The following is a 19,473-nucleotide window of genomic DNA, read 5'->3' as shown; positions in this document are numbered from 1 at the left end:
AAATATATTTAATAATTCAATGAGACAGCGGCCTTCAAGTGAGGTTCATGTAAACATTCACTCTTACCAGCCGCTACCTAATTTTGGGTCAAAACCTTCCCAAAATCAAAAATGCATCTCCCCAATAACGAGTGATGACCTCAAAATTAGGTAAATGTAAGTTTAGTACAAGTGTTATGCCATAACAAAGCACGCTACCCATTTTAACCGATCAACTCAAAGTTTGAGTAGATAACGACCTAATTTTGGGTAGCTTACAGAAGAGCTTGATAATGAGTGGTTTCTTCTTAAAAACGTGTTTAATCCACCTAGCAGTGAGATGATACCTTTTTTTTACCAATCTGCATGTGTTTTTTGCATGAATATTCTTCGGTGTTTAAGTTTTCATGACATTATTTTAATGACCGTCGTTTTAAGCGACAATTTGAGATTTTAATCACTCATTACTCTGTAATGTCGAAACTGCAAATCGGATCGAATTTAAATCTAGAAGTGTGATAATCGATTAAAGATGCCATGATATGTAAGTTCCACTTTAGAGTTTACGGTAATTTAGGGTACTTCCAGAGCCGGTATTCAGGAACCAGCATAACCCAAACCGATTCGTATGGCCTTATGACGAATAAATTACAACAGTTTTGAGTCCAACTTTGAAGCTTTTCGGGATTGTCATCTTCTATTCGGTTTGAATTTTAGAAATTCATCATCATGTAATTCGAGAATCGGAAAAAATAATTGGATAAAATTAAATAATTTTTGTATGTATGTATAAAATTAAATTATTTTGTATGTAAGTTTATTTTAATTTGAATTTTTCTTTCTGAAATTTGATTAGGCTTTTTTTTAAGAAAACGATTGAGCTTTGAAAAACGATTTTATACTGGAACCGGAAATCTAAAATCGGTATGGCCGAAGTCAAATAAATTCACCTGAGTAGCTGTATAGTTTACATTTGTTTCAAAATATTTGAAAATCAGTGAAGACATCTTTGAGAAATCATAGCACGAATTAAATTTTTAGGTGCCTTCTGAATCGACAAAACGTTGATTTTTTTATTCGGCTATCCAAATCTGCTAACCCGATAAACCTGATTAATTTATGTGGAATAGACATTTTTATACCAATCACCCTGTATCTCCGAAACCGGAAGTTGGATCTGACTGAAGAGCAAGATATTTTATAGAATCTTGAAACTTTTCATTTGAATCTTAGATGATTCTTAGATTTCATTTGAATCTTAGATCGGTTCAGACATCTACGAGAAGAATGAGTTACACAATTTTGATTTCGTTTCACATATCATCCTGTAGTTCCGGAACCAGAGGTCAGAACCAAACATAATTCAGGAACTTTGTTTGGGAGCATACGACTTTTCGTATGAATCTGAATTTGTAGAAAAAAATTTTTCCGAGAAAATTGAGTGAAATTATTTGTCACACACGCATTTGCTGATCTCGACGAACTGATTCGAATGGTATATGGATGTTATGTTCTTCCAGCATTTATTGCTGTAAGTAGTTTAAAACAATATAATTAAAAAAAAATCTGCCATCATCTGGTTTATATATGTCATATTCGAACGATTATGTTGCCAAAAACGAACCGTGCTAAAATCGGTCCGAGGCAAAACTTCTTGAAATAGTATGCTGTACACAGTCTTTTTGGTACTTAGAAACAATTGTATGTAACCGTATAAAAAATCGTGTTTTATGTTGCTTCCAAGCATTTCTTTGCCAGACAGCGCTCAAAACTCCTACTGCTGGAATAGGGGGAAAAGTCGTTTACACAATAATTTCGATATCTCCGTTAAAAATGGACGGATTTTAACAATCTATGGCTTGTTGGATAGGTAATATCGTGCGGAATCTAAGTCTGAAAACATATTCTGTTTTCAAGGTCAATTGTGATAGATACTGTCAAAAAACTGAAAATTTTGACATAAAACTTCGTATAACTCAAAAAGTAAACATCCGATCTCAAAACCATTCAATAGCATTTTGGGTGACGGGGAGACCTTTCATTTGCGACTAGTTTGATCAAAATCGGCCCAGCCATCTCTGAGATCTCGACCTCTTAGTTGACAACACACATACAGACACACACACATACACACACACACACACACACACACACACACAGACATTTGCTCAGTTCGTCGAGCTGAATCGATTGGTATATGTCATTCGGCCCTCCGGGCCTCGGAAAAATTTTCGAAAGTTTGAGCGAATTCTATACCTATTTTTAATATAAAGGGTGATTTTTTAAGAGCTTGAGAACTTTTTTAAACAATAAAACGCATAAAATTTGCAAAATCTCATCGGTTCTTTATTTTAAACGTTAGATTGGTACATGACATTTGCTTTTTGAAGATAATTTCATTTAAATGTTGACCGCGGCTGCGTCTTAGGTGGTCCATTCGGAAAATCCTCTTTTTTATCGACAAATTTTGTTCAGCGATGAGGCTCATTTCTGGTTGAATGGCTACGTAAATAAGCAAAATTGCCGCATTTGGAGTGAAGAGCAACCAGAAGCCGTTCAAGAACTGCCCATGCATCCCGAAAAATGCACTGTTTGGTGTGGTTTGTACGCTGGTGGAATCATTGGACCGTATTTTTTCAAAGATGCTGTAGGACGCAACGTTACAGTGAATGGCGATCGCTATCGTTCGATGCTAACAAACTTTTTGTTGCCAAAAATGGAAGAACTGAACTTGGTAGACATGTGGTTTCAACAAGATGGCGCTACATGCCACACAGCTCGCGATTCTATGGCCATTTTGAGGGAAAACTTCGGAGAACAATTCATCTCAAGAAATGGACCGGTAAGTTTACCACCAAGATCATGCGATTTGACGCCTTTAGACTATTTTTTGTGGGGCTACGTCAAGTCTAAAGTCTACAGAAATAAGCCAGTAACTATTCCAGCTTTGGAAGACAACATTTCCGAAGAAATTCGGGCTATTCCGGCCGAAATGCTCGAAAAAGTTGCCCAAAATTGGACTTTCCGAATGGACCACCTAAGACGCAGCCGCGGTCAACATTTAAATGAAATTATCTTCAAAAAGTAAATGTCATGTACCAATCTAACGTTTAAAATAAAGAACCGATAAGATTTTGCAAATTTTATGCGTTTTATTGTTTAAAAAAGTTCTCAAGCTCTTAAAAAATCACCCTTTATATAAAAAAAGGTAAAAAAAGGTAGAAATGATTTTCAGTGTTCGAATTGGTTCAAGATAATAGATGAAAGGTAAACCAATAATGATAACTGAAATATCAATTACCAAATAAACATAAATTTATTAATTAATAGAATTGGAGTTTTCATTTTTAATATTTCGAAACACATCTCAATGCATGTCTTTTCACAATTTTACGTAACGTTTATATATGTTACCAATGCACAACACTGCACAATGTTACCAGTGTTGTTTTCGAATGATTCGATGTAAGTAAAAGACTAATTTTCCTCGGTAATCCATTTTACTTCTATACTACCGACACATACTGTTAAATAAAGGTAAACTTAGACTAGCTTTAAATCATAGAACTACTCCACTTTTTATCAATACCAAGGCATTGAAGAAGTTTTACGGCACTGCTGCGCACTCCACAAGTGCCACGGGAGAAGGATATTTCTTAGTATAAATTTCAGTAATGGTAGTACTCGTGTGCGACTTAGTATTTTCCGGATTTTCGATTTACAAAGAAGCAATCTTCATAGTTCTTTAGGTAACATTTAGAGTCATTAGAAGGGCTGATTTTGCATAATGTTTCACATTATTGTCCATTTTTCGTTATATTTTGCTTCAATGCAACCGACCACCAACAGGATTATGTAATCGATCTTCTTCGAAGGGAAACTGGCTCTGTGACCTGAGCGTTTGAGGTTTTATACAACGCTTAAGGTCTGCTCTCATTACTGGCGACTGCTCCACCAGACGATTGCAGTCCAAATGAAAGCACGACCTAAGAGCAAATTCAGCAGATAGAAGTTCTATATGGAAGATCTATAATAGAGCAGAAACTGGAACAAACACCGTTTCAGTTTTATTAATTCGACCAGTTCTTCTGTCAAATTTAAAACTGGTCTACGATGCCGTTCTATTTTTTTGTATATTTGAAACACGAGTAAAACACTGCTGGGGCTGCCAGTTTTTCTTGTTATAAAATTCAGATTTAAATTTTGTAACTAACTGACATAAATTTTGCATCTAGAACTAGTACACTACTGAATATGCCCTAAGCGTTTGAGGCTTTATACCACGCAAAAGGTCTGCTTTCATTGCCAACTGCTCTACCTGACGACTGAAGTCCAAATGAGAGCATGACCTGAGCGTTTGAGGTTTTTAACCACGCAGAAGGCGCACTCTCCGAAGCTCCTGGTTGATTAAATCATTCCCACGACGTCTGCTTCCATCCAACACACAAGAAGAAATGATCGATTTTTGACCACGGTTCCCCTTTTATATGCTGTCGGTTGAAAATATGTGCCTGGCTACCTCAAAATCGTCGTCCTTGCGCGAAAAACCCAAGCGAAAGTAAAGAGTTTTCCGCGTTGTTTTCAAGTTTTAAGAACACTTTTTTTTCCATAAATACGTTTATTTCTTAAGGCAGTTTACATAAGTTTTTCTTCGCCGTAGCATCACTTTTACATAAAATTCTTATCCTAATATAATTCTAAAATAGTCACAACGATTTAAATTTATTAAAACATATTCCTCTTATTACTTAAATATCATCTTAGGTAATTCGTCATTAATTATGAAATCTACTCGGTAATATTATTTGAACTAAACGATTAACTTCTATAAATTATAAAATAAGCTGTTATTTTCAGACATTTTGTTGATAATTTCATAAACTAATTAGAGTTTGTTTGTATCATTGCATAATTTCTATTCTAATTTATCTATTGGTTGAACTCATGGACGCAGCTGGAATCAGAACTAAGTCTTAAAAGGGGCCTTTATTCAATTGAAACTCCAATTTTCTTTATGAAATGATGAAGAAGTTTCATGTATGGAAGGTCACGACAAGTAAGAATGTCTCTAACTGGGACATTGGATAGTCTACCTTGGGTACGCAAAGAATTTATTAGTTGAGATCTGACATCACGATACTCCACGCATGTTCAAACGACATGATCAATATCCCGATAACCTTCGCCACAAGCCCAATGATTAGTCTCGGAGAGCCCAATTCGAAGGAGATGTGCGTCTAACGTGTAGTGATTGGACATGAGTCTGGACATCACATGAATGAAGTCCCTACTCACATCCAGTCCCCTGAACCAAGCCTTTGTCGATATTTTCGGAATAATTGAGTGCATCCACCGACCCAGATCATCTTTATCCCAAGAGCTTGCTAGCTGGCAAGTGTCTCGATCCGTCTGTGTAAAACATTTTCTCAGAGTCAATATGCCTGAATTTACTTGTTAATATTTTTGGGATTTTCATCGAGCGTAGGTGATCCGGGATTCCACGCACTTCGCGCTGCATGGATGTGTCGAAAAATAGAGTTGGGTCAGGGACATTTAGGAGGGTGTCACGGATAGGAATATATCTTGAAGGGTTGATTTCCTGTGACATATGGTTAAAATATACTGTCATGAATTTTGTTTGAGATCGAAGCTCGACTAGTCGTTCGAAATTATTAATTACCATGGGATTCAGCACCTCACATCTTATTAGCAGGCGTGATGAAAGCTCATGTTTGTGGTTATCTCACACTGTTCACAATATTACCCTAAATTCCTGATCATATTTTTGATGAAATAGTGAAAGAATTATGTTGCTGCCATTATTACAAGTTGAGATATTCACGATTAAGTTCTGCCCATTCTTCCATATGGCTAATTTTCAAAAAGCACCCCATTGTAAAGTAAGTCGTATTCACGACAAAAAATGCCAGCTAAATATTGATTCATCAATTCAAAATGTTTAACCTTGGTGGGTAATAGAAAGAATAATGTATCTAATGTGGGCATTCGATCAAAAAAGTTTGGGAAACACTGCAATAAACAGTAATACTTCGTTGTCCTCATAAGGCAGGAAAAGATTTCACCCAGGTATGAAGTGAAAAGGTGTTTGAGGTAAGTTGACAAGGGATACGGGGAAGGGGTTGTATGTTAAAGCAAAGTGATAGAAAACCACAGTTCCAGGAATTCTACATCCAGACATTTCCAGGTGTGGAGTTCAGTATACTCCCAATAAGACTTCCGTCGCGCCTGTCATTAACAGTGACGGTTGCTAATAGAGTTATCTGGCTTGTTCTTCCTGTCGTCTGGTGGAATTTTCAAAACAAGATAAATTCTAATGCATTATCGTCCTTCTGTTTCTCGTCTCCGTGATTTGCTCCTTAGAATATGAAAAGAGAAAAGCGCTTTTTCACGACGAAATGCCCTCCATCTAAAGCACCTATCGAAAAACAAGAAAAAATACGGTTTTACGGATTGCAAAAAAATGGTAAACATCTAGTTCACGAGGGCAGAAACAAAAAACAAAAAAACACTCCATAAATTGCATCAGCGCCTACTGTGCGTAAACTTCCGACCGAACACTTAATCAACCTGACTTGCAACGTCGAAAAGGCGCGCGAAACTTACTGGGTCTGTTTTTTCTTCTGTTCAACGCCGACCTCGTCCTCGTCCTCGTCGTCGTCGCTGTTCGCTTTTTGAACACGGATGAATAATTTATGGCCGGTTGAGGTTAATGTTTTCCATTCCCATCAGAGTCCTGTTGTAGAGATTTTTTTTTTTGCTGTTGTTGTAAATTTCGCTTTAGTTGCGGGAGGGTTTCCTTTTCATTTTATCTACAAACAAGAAGGTTGATGTTCTTCACGAGCTCTGCCTTGTGTCAGTTTGTTTGGTTTCGTTTTTTTTTGTGTGTGGCGGTTGGGAAGTGGTGAATATGCGACAATGCTATGCTGCTGTCAGAACTTCCAAATGAGTACTTTTAGGTGATATCGTTAGAAAAGTTAGTGTTTCAACTTATGACATTATTTTGGATAATTTGCTGTAGGAATAATTTAAGTTTCTGCCTTTTTAATTGAATCCGTCATCTAAATCAGGATTTATTATTTGCCTCTGATTTGAATCTACCAATACTAGCTATTCAACAGCTTTCAACCTTCTCAAAAACATAACTTTCTCACTGATAATGAATTGAAAACGAAATTAATTACACCTAACTTCTCAACAAATACTGGAAGGTGTTATTTTCTGTGATAGCAGAGCACAACGAAAGTGCTCAAATTAAGCAATAAATTCCAACCCGAAATTCCACACATTGGCGGAAACCCTCTCCGAAACCATCTCTGAATTTGCTACCTTAAAAATGAACAAATTCTTGTATAAAATTTTAATTACTTTCACGGGTAAGCTTCCGGTGCGTGTTGCTATCAAAAGCTACCGCTGCTGCTATCTTTCGAAACTTACAACCTTGTAGCAATTCAAGCATTTGGCAGAGATTCAAGCGCAGCTACTTTCACCGATTTTTTTTGTGGGGTGATAAAAAACCGAACCGGGCTTCTTCCAAGTTCCAACCACCCCAGTGTCTACCCCATTCGACGGATTGTGGGACGACGGAATGGCAGACTGGTAAACCATCACCACCCTCACCCAAGAGCTCAGGAAGGACAGGCAAATGGAGGCCGCCAAAAAGAACAAGCTTGAGTTGAGATAATTGTCTTTCGGGTTGTTGCAAGCGTTTAATCTAATAAAAGTTGGTGCAGTAAATGCGAACAAGAAAGGGTGAGAGAGGGATGGAAAAAATCTCGAGCGTCTGCTTGTTGTGCTTCGGTCGAGGGTATGAGCATTTGTTAGCATTTTCCATTTACTGGAAAATTTTTCAGTGAATGAATTTCTTCGACCCATTTGTTTGCGGATCTGTTTGCCTTCCCCGACTGATATTGGGGACATCGAAGCAATTTGTCAGTCTTTGTACCTTGCACTTGAATTAATTTATGCGCTTCCTGGGCGGATGTTATTTAGTCTGTCGATGGGGATGGTCTGATTCTTTTATCACATGCCAATACTACACAGTCGAAAATCGATGCGATATTTATTTTTGATCAACTCTACCCGTACCTCGTGCCTGGAGGACATTTTCCTCTAATGTAAACACGATTTTACCCTAATTGCTTTATTTTCGATATAATGTAAACATAATTGCATACATTTGTTTAGGAAAAATCCACCGCTTGCTACTACAAACCTTCTCCATCCAATCGTAATGTGCTATAATGTAGAGTAATTCATACTGCCGGCGGCGGCGCCTACTATTGTTGAGCTTTTGATTTATTCTACTACATGGAAAATTCAAACACGAAGCGATAGCAGCAAAGGACACCAAGGTACACTACTATGCAGCAGCACGTTCCTAATGAACAGGAGACTAGTTTATTGTTACTGTGGCAGTTTGGCTCTCTCTTCATGTTTGCTTTCTCCCCGAGCGCAGTCCCAAAAACATACAACTCTTCACGACTCCAAACATGAATATTTAAACGCCACTTGGTCCCTTCAGGATAAATTATTTGGACTATTGAACGGTGGCTGGTTCCGATCGAATCCGGGAGTGAGGCTTAGTTTTTCGGGTAACAACATCAGGTGCATGTTTTTTTTGTTTTCGTTGCCTCAGGGACTCGATGGCTGAGTGAATGAGTATTTTCACGATAGATGAAAATTGTGCTGTAAAACCGAGTGCACCCCGGAGGATGGTACTTTGACCAATTCGACGAATTTGATGTTCGAGAAGAAAAAAAAAAGATCATTCATTACCGTTTGGCAACGATGAAGGTTATTTGACTAATGGATTCAGACGATGATTCGTAGCATGGAAAACTATGGTGTTCTGATAGTTAGTTAGCTATACGGATATGACATTCCGGTTTTCAATTCGGGTAAATTATCCAAACTTTCGTTAAAGGGAAACGACTAAGATTAAACTCATCGATTAAAATACATCAGCGTTTTAGTTTTTGTTTTAGTACACTGTTAACTAGTTTCAAGCAACATTCTTACACTAGAAATCTACATACAATTTGAAGCGTCCCATTTTATTCGATCGCAGTCTTCATAGTTTGATCAATATGAAGACTGCGATCGAATAAAATGGGACGCTTCAAATTGTATGTAGATTTCTAGTGTAAGAATGTTGCTTGAAACTAATTAACAGTGTACTGCTTAAGACATAACTCCATAAAAATTGGTCAAGAGACGTGGAACCGGTTATGTTATTAACTTTGCATCCATCATTTTTGCGTTCCTCATACAGAAACAAGATTCTAGCACACATATCGCTATCAATGAATTAGTAGATAATACTAGCTGACCCGTCGAACTTCGTCTCGCCCAAAACTCAAAAATAATTGATCGAATTTATGTGTTCGGAGAGCTTGACAATTCAAACGACTAAGTGGTTAACGTTTCTCTCCAATATTTTTCTGATTACTTACCCTACAATCAACGGAATTCGACACACATTCGCTTTAACTAAAAAAAAAGAAACATCACCATAATTAATGTGAAAATGTGAAATGCTTCTATTAAGTAAAAATAGAGCAAATGAACAGACTGTCATCTCAGGATGTATTTATAATTTGTTTTTAGCCCAAGTAACCGAAAGTTCGTAAAAAACAGATTTGACTAGAGCTGTATACAAAGCATTCTGAACAGTCCGTTTGTGAGGAATTACCCATACTTTAATGTTCATCCGACGCAACATAACAAACTTTGAAGCAGTTCCTTGTACAGCTTTTAAGCATCGAGAAAGTTTTCTCAGAATTTGTTATGTACGTTCAAGTTTTCAAAAAGTGCCACGAGTACTTTAGAGCTCTGATAAAATGTATATTTTTAGGTACTAAGGAACTTTTGGTGACTTGGAGAGACTACTTACATTTTAAGTTGATATTGATCTTATCAATTTGAATATTCTTTTCAGTAAGGAAGGCTTTTAACGTATCAAAAAACGCTCTCTAGCAACTAGTCACACGAATCAATCAGTGCCATATAAGAGAGAGAGACAGATATCACCCCAGCAACAAAAAACCGGTTGGTTTATTTAGCATAGAATGGACACCAGTGCGAGCACAAATTTCTCTCGATGACCCGTCTGAGCATCACGGGTTAGCACGCTGCTTTGGGGATTCGCTCTGAAGCGACATACGGTCGCTCATTTCCGTTTTGCGATCCGATTCTATAAGGTCAGGGGATAATTACGATACAATCATTTTACTATTGCTGCTTATTCTAACTATGTGCATATATTCTTTGTATAAGTTGTGCCTATGAAAATGCCTGTGAATACTCCACACAAGGGTTTTGAAATATTGTAACCCAGTATGAGAATCATCATGTTGAATCATCGATTCGATTTTCTGCGATAATTGTCAACTTGCGATTCTCTCTTGGTAAATTCCACACAGCGGCGATCATTGCTATTTTAGTAAGGACCGCGAAATACTCAGAGTATGAGGTGGAGCGAAGAAATGTAGAAAAATTCTCTCACGGTACATGCATTGAGAGGCAGCGAATTAATGTACCAGAATGACGATGTTGTATACAATGTAGAGAAATATCGAGCCGCTCTCTGCCAAATTATCGGCAATCACCAACACTGCTTCTCAGAATATGAAATAGTGTCGAATATTGATATCTAATTACCACTTATTCTGTGCATATGAAAGCAAAATGCAAGAAACATTCGACCTTAACGCTTCTACAGCAGAATCTATTCATTGATTCACTATAACCAATATTATTCTTCTAACTTCATTACATACAATCCAACTGGTGAACGGTATCAGAACGTATTCTTCTGCCTACAGCGGTATTTCTAGAACAGTGATATAGATTCCGCCAGTCATTTGTGTCGTTTTCGCTTGATGCCAAACCTAATCCAGTTTTCACCCTAACTGCTGTGAAATAGTTTGTTTGAAACCAGTTTGGAACCTACTTTCAATGTAATTGAACCGACGACACGACCTGCCACTCGCCTATAAAAACTGTATCGTAAATTTAACTACCCCTCAGTAACTTGTAATTAAAAAAAAAGTCTCTTGGAAATTGTTGGAAACTGGCAACGAAGACTAAACAAGTTTTGTTTTCGAATAACAGTAACCTTCACCGTGGTCACCAGTTTCGATAATGAAAACAACGTGAATAATTTCGCTTAACAGGTCAGCTTTAAATAATTTCTTTTTTCGGTCCAATTGAGTTTCTTCAGGTAGAATTTGTTAACATCTTTCGCATTTGATTCTCTGATGTTTAGTACGGTTATTATTTTCAGCATTACGCAGCGAGAATGTTATGGCTATCCTACAGGGCGAGTTAATAGACTAAACACCGCGGTACTTTGAGTTAATCAACATACGCGTCTTCGTACTATTCGAAGGCTTTATCAGAATCACCAAAGACGTGAATTGATAGAACTGTTTTATCGAGAAATGAAAGATACCGAAACAGGAACCGAAGTATTTAGATATCATTTGACTTACCTTACAGTTCAGGTACAGTACAGCTAGTGCAGTAAAATTCTACGAAAATCCAAAGCCATTGTATGTTTCCTGACTTAAAATTATGAATAACTGTAGATACACAACATTGCATGTTTGAGGGCGAATTACTCAAAGATTCTTTTACTTAAGTCTTACTATCTCTATAATCTCATCGGATTTTTTGGAAATTGGCTGAAAGATAGACTGTGAAATATCAGTTTCGTTCAAGCTTATTTTTAATAGAAAATTTTGTTCAGCCATATTTTCGAATACGATTTTAATTTCATATTTCATGTAATATGAAAAGTCATAAACGATAAATCAACTTCGAATCTTCGTGGATTTTCGTCATCCGCCAAATTTTTGAGACAAATGCTATGGACCATCTCAAAGTCACTCCAGGTGCTCAGATTAGTGGATGGTGTATTAAGAAGTTTTGGGTGATGCAGTTGGAATCTATCTTTATTATATTTTTTCTAGAATCGGAATTTGGTATAGATGAGTATTGATTTTCTCAACAAACGCAGAGCAAATCCCCGTATGACAGCCACGGTTGTGGTCATTGTTATTGTACTTTTCTACTAATCCGGCCAAGGATGCATAAGGATTCATTCAGCTACTGTAAGATAGTGTCGAAGGATGGTTTTCTGATTTCTAGTATCGGAAGCTGGTGCAAAAATTTAACTGAAACTGAATAAAAGTTTTCAATTGCTAGTTTTGTGGGTTTATCCGAGACTGAAATACATCAACTAACTTTTTTCAAACAGTTTAGAATAATGGATATTAATTTTTGGGTTAATGGAACTGCAAAACAGTTTTTTATTTACATTGATGTGATTCCTTAGCAACTAATTCATAGCAACAAGAACAGTGTTGCCAATTATTTTTATCATTGGGAAGGGGTCGCTTAATTTCTGGTAACTAGCGGTGAATCGTTAACCAACACATTTTATAGCAATGTTTGTTCGGAGTTCCTGGTCGTGTCGTCGATTGAACTGTAAATCCAACTCAGTTTCGTGAAAAGTATTTTCTTGATGAAACTACCCTGAGTCAGTTCCAGTTTTACCAAGTGAAAACGACATTAGTAAGCAATAATTTTGATACCCAATTAAGCACGTGGCTCGAAAGTACGAATCACATCAATCAAGTACGCATGTGAAATCTCCACAGAAAACAACGCGTTGCGCGTCAAAAGATTTTCTAACGATTTAGTATTCTTTTCTTCGACGGCCTACGTTGGCAGGGCCGGTGAAAGAGGTGGGTACGGTGGGTAGCATTACCCACCCGAAAATTCCAAAGGTGGGACCCACCTGAAATTTCGAACAAAAAACAATTGAAATATTAGCATTATTCATTATAATAAGAATATTTTTATTTTAATTCGGAATAATAAATAAAATCAAAATTATAGAATGATAGTTCTCAAGGTAGAGCAAAAATGTAAAGATATACCGCAGAAAAGTGAGACGTGACAAGGGTCATTTGAGGAAACAGAAATCTTTTAGTAACTTAACTTTTCCCTTCCAGCAAAGGAGCCGAGCTTAAGCATCTCATCAATGCGAATCACTCGGGTCTCTGATATACCGGAAAATACCGATAAAGGTCTTTTACTCTTTACATTCCGAACCGGCAAAAGAAGAATGCAGTAGTAAGTAGAAAGCAACAACTTTTGGTAGCTTTGCCGGAATAGTAAATAGTAGAAGACCTTTATCGGAATTTTCGGGCAGATGTTTAAGGTCGACTCCTCTTGTAAAAAGTGAAAGTTAAGTTACTAAAAGATTTCAGCATGATGAAATGAACCTTGTCACATCTCACCTTCTATATCTTCACATGAAGAAAATCACTCATCTTTTGACGTAGGACTACGTTTTTTTTATTCAATAATATAATATAATTTTAAGGTACACTGCTTAAGCTCTAAGATGTCAAGTGTATTTTCTAATCGCAATTATCAGGAATCAGGAATCAGAACAAATTGGCTCAAATGGCACGTTCCCCTTGATATTTGGAGATTTGTGCCTTGCCATCAATTTGTTTTTAGCATCATTTTCCCGATATATAAGAGGGAAGGATTGAAAGGAAATGGTAAGGGTTGGACTAGGAGGATGGGAAAAATTGACGACACAAAAACACATAAAAGCAGAAGTAAATTCTGCACCCCTAAGGGATGCTGAACAATCTGCTGAGGATCACATTTAGTGGAAGCAGAAGGAAATTCTGAACCTCTACGAGGTCCCGAACAGTCTGCTGTTAATAAAACCTCCAACCCCCGAGAGGATTTAGAGATCTTACAAAAGCGACACCATTCTCGGAAGAATGCAGAACGACTCGCAGTATGTACGAGCAGAAGTAAATTCGGCACCCCCCAAAGGATGCCAAACAATCTGCTAAACCCTATTTAAGGTGAATACAGAAGGGATTCATTCACTCCAGGAAGAACGATGAACCCTTCTGACTATAGCTCCTTACCACATTGGGTGAGAAACGAGAGAATATCCTTCAATTTTAGCTCCGCATACACAGACTCAACCATGTATGGAGAACCAAAAACCCGGATACGTAGCTGCGTCAATGCGGGACAGTTACATATCAGATGATATGAAGTACCATAATCGCATTCACACAAATCACACGAATAATACTCAGCACGTTGAATAGTAGCCATGTGATAAGTGAGTTTGCAATGTCCAGTCAGAGCTCTGACCAGAATACTGCAATGATACTTGGAGAAATGCAGTAGACACTTTGACATTTTCAGATTTAAATCTGGTAGAAATGCTTTTGTCTGAGCGCAAGTTTGCAAGCTGCGCCAGTAAGACGGTATGCACAAGATAATGCTTCTTGTTTTAGGAACACATGTAGTGGTTTAATGCACAGTAGCGCCTCTAGAGCAGCATTAGGAGTTGTCGTGAATGCTCCTGTCATCGCCATTAAGACCATCCTTTGGAGATGATTTAGCTTCGACTGAACTGTCGCGACTTCTCCTTTCTGCCACCATACAAGACAACCTAAGACCTGCTAAAATTGGTCTAACGATAGTTGTGTAGATCCAATGAATATATCTGGGTTTGAGTCCCCATGATTTTCTAAAAGCTCGTCTGCATTGGCCGAAAGCCATGCAAGCTCCTTCAATCCTGAAGTCAATGTGAGCAGACCAATTCAGTTTTGAGTCAAGAATAACCCCGACGTATTTAACTTGATCGACCACAGTGACCTCTGAACCAAAGAACTGCAACGGACGAGCTCCTGTAATTATCCTACGATGAGTGAAAAGCACCATTGATGTTTTGCCCGGATTTACAGATAATCCAACCTGACAACACCATTGTTCAACAGATCGCAGGGCTTGCTGCATTAAATCAAAGAGAGTGTTAATGCTTATACCGGTCATCAATATATGATAATCGTCGGCAAAACCATAAGTCGAAAATCCAAGGTTATTAAGTTTCCTTAACAAACCATCACCGACTAGGTTCCATAAAAGTGGGGATAGTACACCACCTTGAGGACACCCACAGACACTCAGCTTTCTAATCTCTGCTTGCCGAAGCGATGAACAAAGAAGTCGATTGCTAAGCATTGCGTGTATCCAGTAAGGGAAAAACCCAAGATATTCCGTTCACGACTGCAATGTTTAACCTCCTGCAGCCATTCAGCCATCGGTACGGAAATACACCTTGACTTAGGAGTTCCTATTTTTGTGGCCTTTTACGACATGGAACAGGAAACCAGTGGATCAATTCTTGGTAAAAAATAATTCCGCCGGATGCCACACGGCTTACCTGTTTGGTGGACTTATACCACCGGTACAGGTGGACCGTAGCGTTATTCTTAGCCAGTTGGGAAACCGCTACCGACACTACACGGCTATCTAGGCTGCTCAGAGAGGGAAAGTTGACATTGATGGTCAACTTCCATGGATGGCCGAGCAGCCTGTAAGGTAACCGGCAAAAGAAGAATGCAGTAGTAAGTAGAAAGCAACAACTTTTGGTAGCTTTGCCGGAATAGTAAATAGTAGAAGACCTTTATCGGAATTTTCGGGCAGATGTTTAAGGTCGACTCCTCTTGTAAAAAGTGAAAGTTAAGTTACTAAAAGATTTCAGCATGATGAAATGAACCTTGTCACATCTCACCTTCTATATCTTCACATGAAGAAAATCACTCATCTTTTGACGTAGGACTACGTTTTTTTTATTCAATAATATAATATAATTTTAAGGTACACTGCTTAAGCTCTAAGATGTCAAGTGTATTTTCTAATCGCAATTAACCACTGACTTAAAACTAGAATAGTATCATTAGGAAATGTCACAACGGGGTCGCGGATTCTCGAAAATTCAACTTTCAGGTGGCGATCAGCAGTGGCCGGTGAATTGAATATAGCATGAGTGTCTTCCAGATGGCGTTGCTAAATATCTATGGTAGGCGCATCATTTGGTCCATGTGGGTCCGTGGGAAACAACCCCAGGCTACGAAGACTCGGCGGGTGGCCCGCAGCCTGGTCATCGACTGGAGCGGTTCTCCGTTGCCGGTGATGGTGATGTTACTGAAGAAAATGAAAGAGAAGTAAATATTGTGAAAACCGAGGTAAAAAGGGGATGTGGGAACAGCATGTCTAAATACGACAGAGATCTAATTAGTTGCTATCGAAATGGCGAAGAGACGAAGAAGAACGAAAAAGTTAGTGACAAAAAAAAAGATCTTATTAGTTCCAATAAAGATGGTGGACATGGACGGGGATCGAGAGAATCGAGCTGATGACTACGTTTTTGTTTTCTATACCGGTGTGCAAACCCAAAATACTGAGAACCGTACAAACAGTGCTCAAGTTTTGAACATCCATATCTCAATCATTTTTAATTAATTTTCCATATCATTTCATAAACTGTATATCTATAAAATCATATTTCAGATAATTGGTGATCGCAACTGTCGTGTCAAAACATTAACCTAAACAGGTATTCAAAAAAAAAACAAGCTTTTAGTTAACAGAATAACATCCAACTGAATAACCTAAGTCATGCATATTCGAATGACCACAAATTTACAATGTGACTTAGGAAGCTAGGTTTGCTATACTTATTTAAATGTGACCATCCAAATTAGGCATCGGAACATGCGGTGAATTAGTATCTATCCAAGATCGCTCTTGGACATTGATTGTGATTAGGGACATATTCGCAATAAGTCAAGTTAAATTAGAAATAGGTTAGAATCAATCAGCGTTTTACAATGAAAACCTAGTCACTATTGTCGTGATTTTTCTTGAAATTCTGATATCTTTTTTTATCCTTTCAATTTTCAGGAGGAAAATGCACCCGTTCTTTATAGAATTCGTCGAGTCAATCCTGTCATTTTTTTTCTTTCTGCTTCCAGACTACTTAGATTGAGATTTGTCTGTATCGCAATAATTACCGTTGTTTTATAGAATTTAGACTACAATCTATAAATATGCCTAAACTACATTGCGTCATTTAGTAAAACAATAAAATTATTGTTTACAATATTATTTGAGTTGTAATTGGATTACTAAGTAATTCAATTATTATAATATTTATTTCACGATGTATATTTTTTTTAATTCTCTTTTGTGGCTGGATTATTCTACCACAGCAACTTCAGTTAGTAACGAAAATCTCTGTCATGATTTCTTCTAACAAATACATACAAGTTCACGGTTTTGATTGAATTTCTGCGTTTCAATGAGTGTGCTTTTAAGAAAACCACTCATACAAACCAAGATTCTGTATCGAATAAACTTGAACTCTGTGGGGTTCAGAAAAGAAGTAAAAGTTGCTAACACGTCGTTCAAACAGTCCAGGAACTAACCAGAGAAACATAATTTCGTGTGCAGGCATATTTTTTATTCATCAACATTATCATCTTCAAATGACATACAATCGTTCTAGCACTTTTCCTTATTTTTCAATACCATCCTTATAGAATGATTTGTCACTGGTCTAAACATCGGCTTCCTTTGCGGCGATGACTGTCTTATTCGAGCCAAAAATTTTTCGCTGGCGTGTCTTTTTCTGATCCGCAAAGGACAAGCAATCGCTGGGGGCTAGGTAACTGTGAACAAGGTGGATGAGGAAACCGATCGCAGCCCAATTCGTTTATTTTTTTTCATTGTTTTCATTGACTTATGGCACGGTGCATTGTCTTGGTTAACGACGAATCACTTTTGATGGTACTTTCCTGTTCAAGATAGTCGATGTTAATTATACCTCGAACATCTAAAAAACGTATGCCATGATTGTTCCAGCTACCTGTTACGTTTTCAGATGGCGTTCCCAGTCTGAATGCTGGTATGACTCCGGATAAAAATAGTAGATCCATGTTTCGTCCACTGTTTCATACCAACGCATTTTCATCAATGAATTAGTAACGTCACTTATATGTCGATAGATTCAGTGCTCGTGGTGCTATTGATGTTAAATGTTCTTTGAAGGTTGGTACTTTGAATTGAAAACAAAAATTGGTAACTAGAACTGTGAACTAGTGGTACTAGATTTCGACTGACGCTGCTCGAACTGTCATAACCAGAGATGCCGTTTATACAGATTTATCTGTATTATACAGATTTTTACATGCGCATACAGATTTAATACAGAGTACAAATTTCTTACAGATTTCTTAAATTTAATACAGATTTATACAGATTTCACCAAAAGTATTAAGGAAAAAATTAAACTATCTATTAGTATTTGATTGCAATGACGAGATAAACGTTTAGGAATCAACGTACAAATCACTTTTTAAAATATATATTTTTTGTGCAGATATTTAATGAAGAACACTGAATTCCATTTATATTAAAATTTGTTACTAAATTGAACTTAAAAGTTAGACAATTCTTGGCATCATGAAACATTATTGCCAGACTGACAGTTGTATTACCTGACTCGACGTTGCATATTGGGTTTTGGAAATCCATCTTAACTTATGAAGTGAACATTTTCAAATTAGACAAGTATATGGCACCATAATTCAATTGTTGTTGATAGGAAAAAACTATAAAATTTCGTCGATGAATATAATATAAGATATAAAATTTAATCTACAAAAAAAAATGAAATTGATTCTACCTATAACCGTAATCTATTGGAATAACACCTTTTAACATAATTGTATTGTAGAAATTTCATTTTTTAAGCGAATACAGATAAATATAGATATTTTATACGAATCAATACAGATTTTCTATGAAAATATCTGGCATCTCTGGTCATAACATACATAGGTAAACAAACCCATATACATTGCAATCATGAAAAAAATTAAACTGAATTATTGTTCGAGTATTTTCGATTCATTCATTTATTCAGTTCAAGTACTGAAAAGAAGCAAACTGTTTGTAATACTGCGGTTTTAAGTTGCCGCACGAAATTAACACGAACACATTTCTGAAATTTAAATCAAGAAGCAGATTCGTTTCCACTCCATTTGAAAACGTAAAGAATTTTTTCAAGCGTGTTCTTGTACACAATTTATCGATGAACTTTTGAAATTATAATATAAAAATATTCTGTATTTTTCATGTATTGTTTCAAGTCTAATACAATTTACGTCATCCATATGTGTAGTTTTAATCAAAGGCTTTTAGGTTTTGCAGCTTTCTTTGTAGTATTTTATCATATTTATTAGGAGATATTGCTTTAGCTAATATACCAGGAGCAACCCATTCTTTGTAGTCTTCATAATCTATTTAGGTACTATTGAAGAGTCAAATACACGCTAATAGCACGAGATTGTGATGCTTTTGGTATATTCTAAATACTTTCAAGGTGTTTGGACAAATTTTTCAATTTGCTTGAGTTAGATATATGGGTAAAAACATTATTTGCTCATTGTTATCGAGCGAATAAGCTTTTTCCTACAATCCGTTTGAGCGACGTTTTCATTCCACAGGATTCAGAAATTTTATTACAAACTACAGTTACTGGGCATAGGTTAGTTTCGACTTACTTTTGTTATTTTA

This window comes from Malaya genurostris, chromosome 2, assembly GCF_030247185.1.
Source record: "Malaya genurostris strain Urasoe2022 chromosome 2, Malgen_1.1, whole genome shotgun sequence".
Lineage (NCBI taxonomy): Eukaryota > Metazoa > Arthropoda > Insecta > Diptera > Culicidae > Malaya > Malaya genurostris.
Note: the sequence above shows the minus strand (reverse complement) of the source record.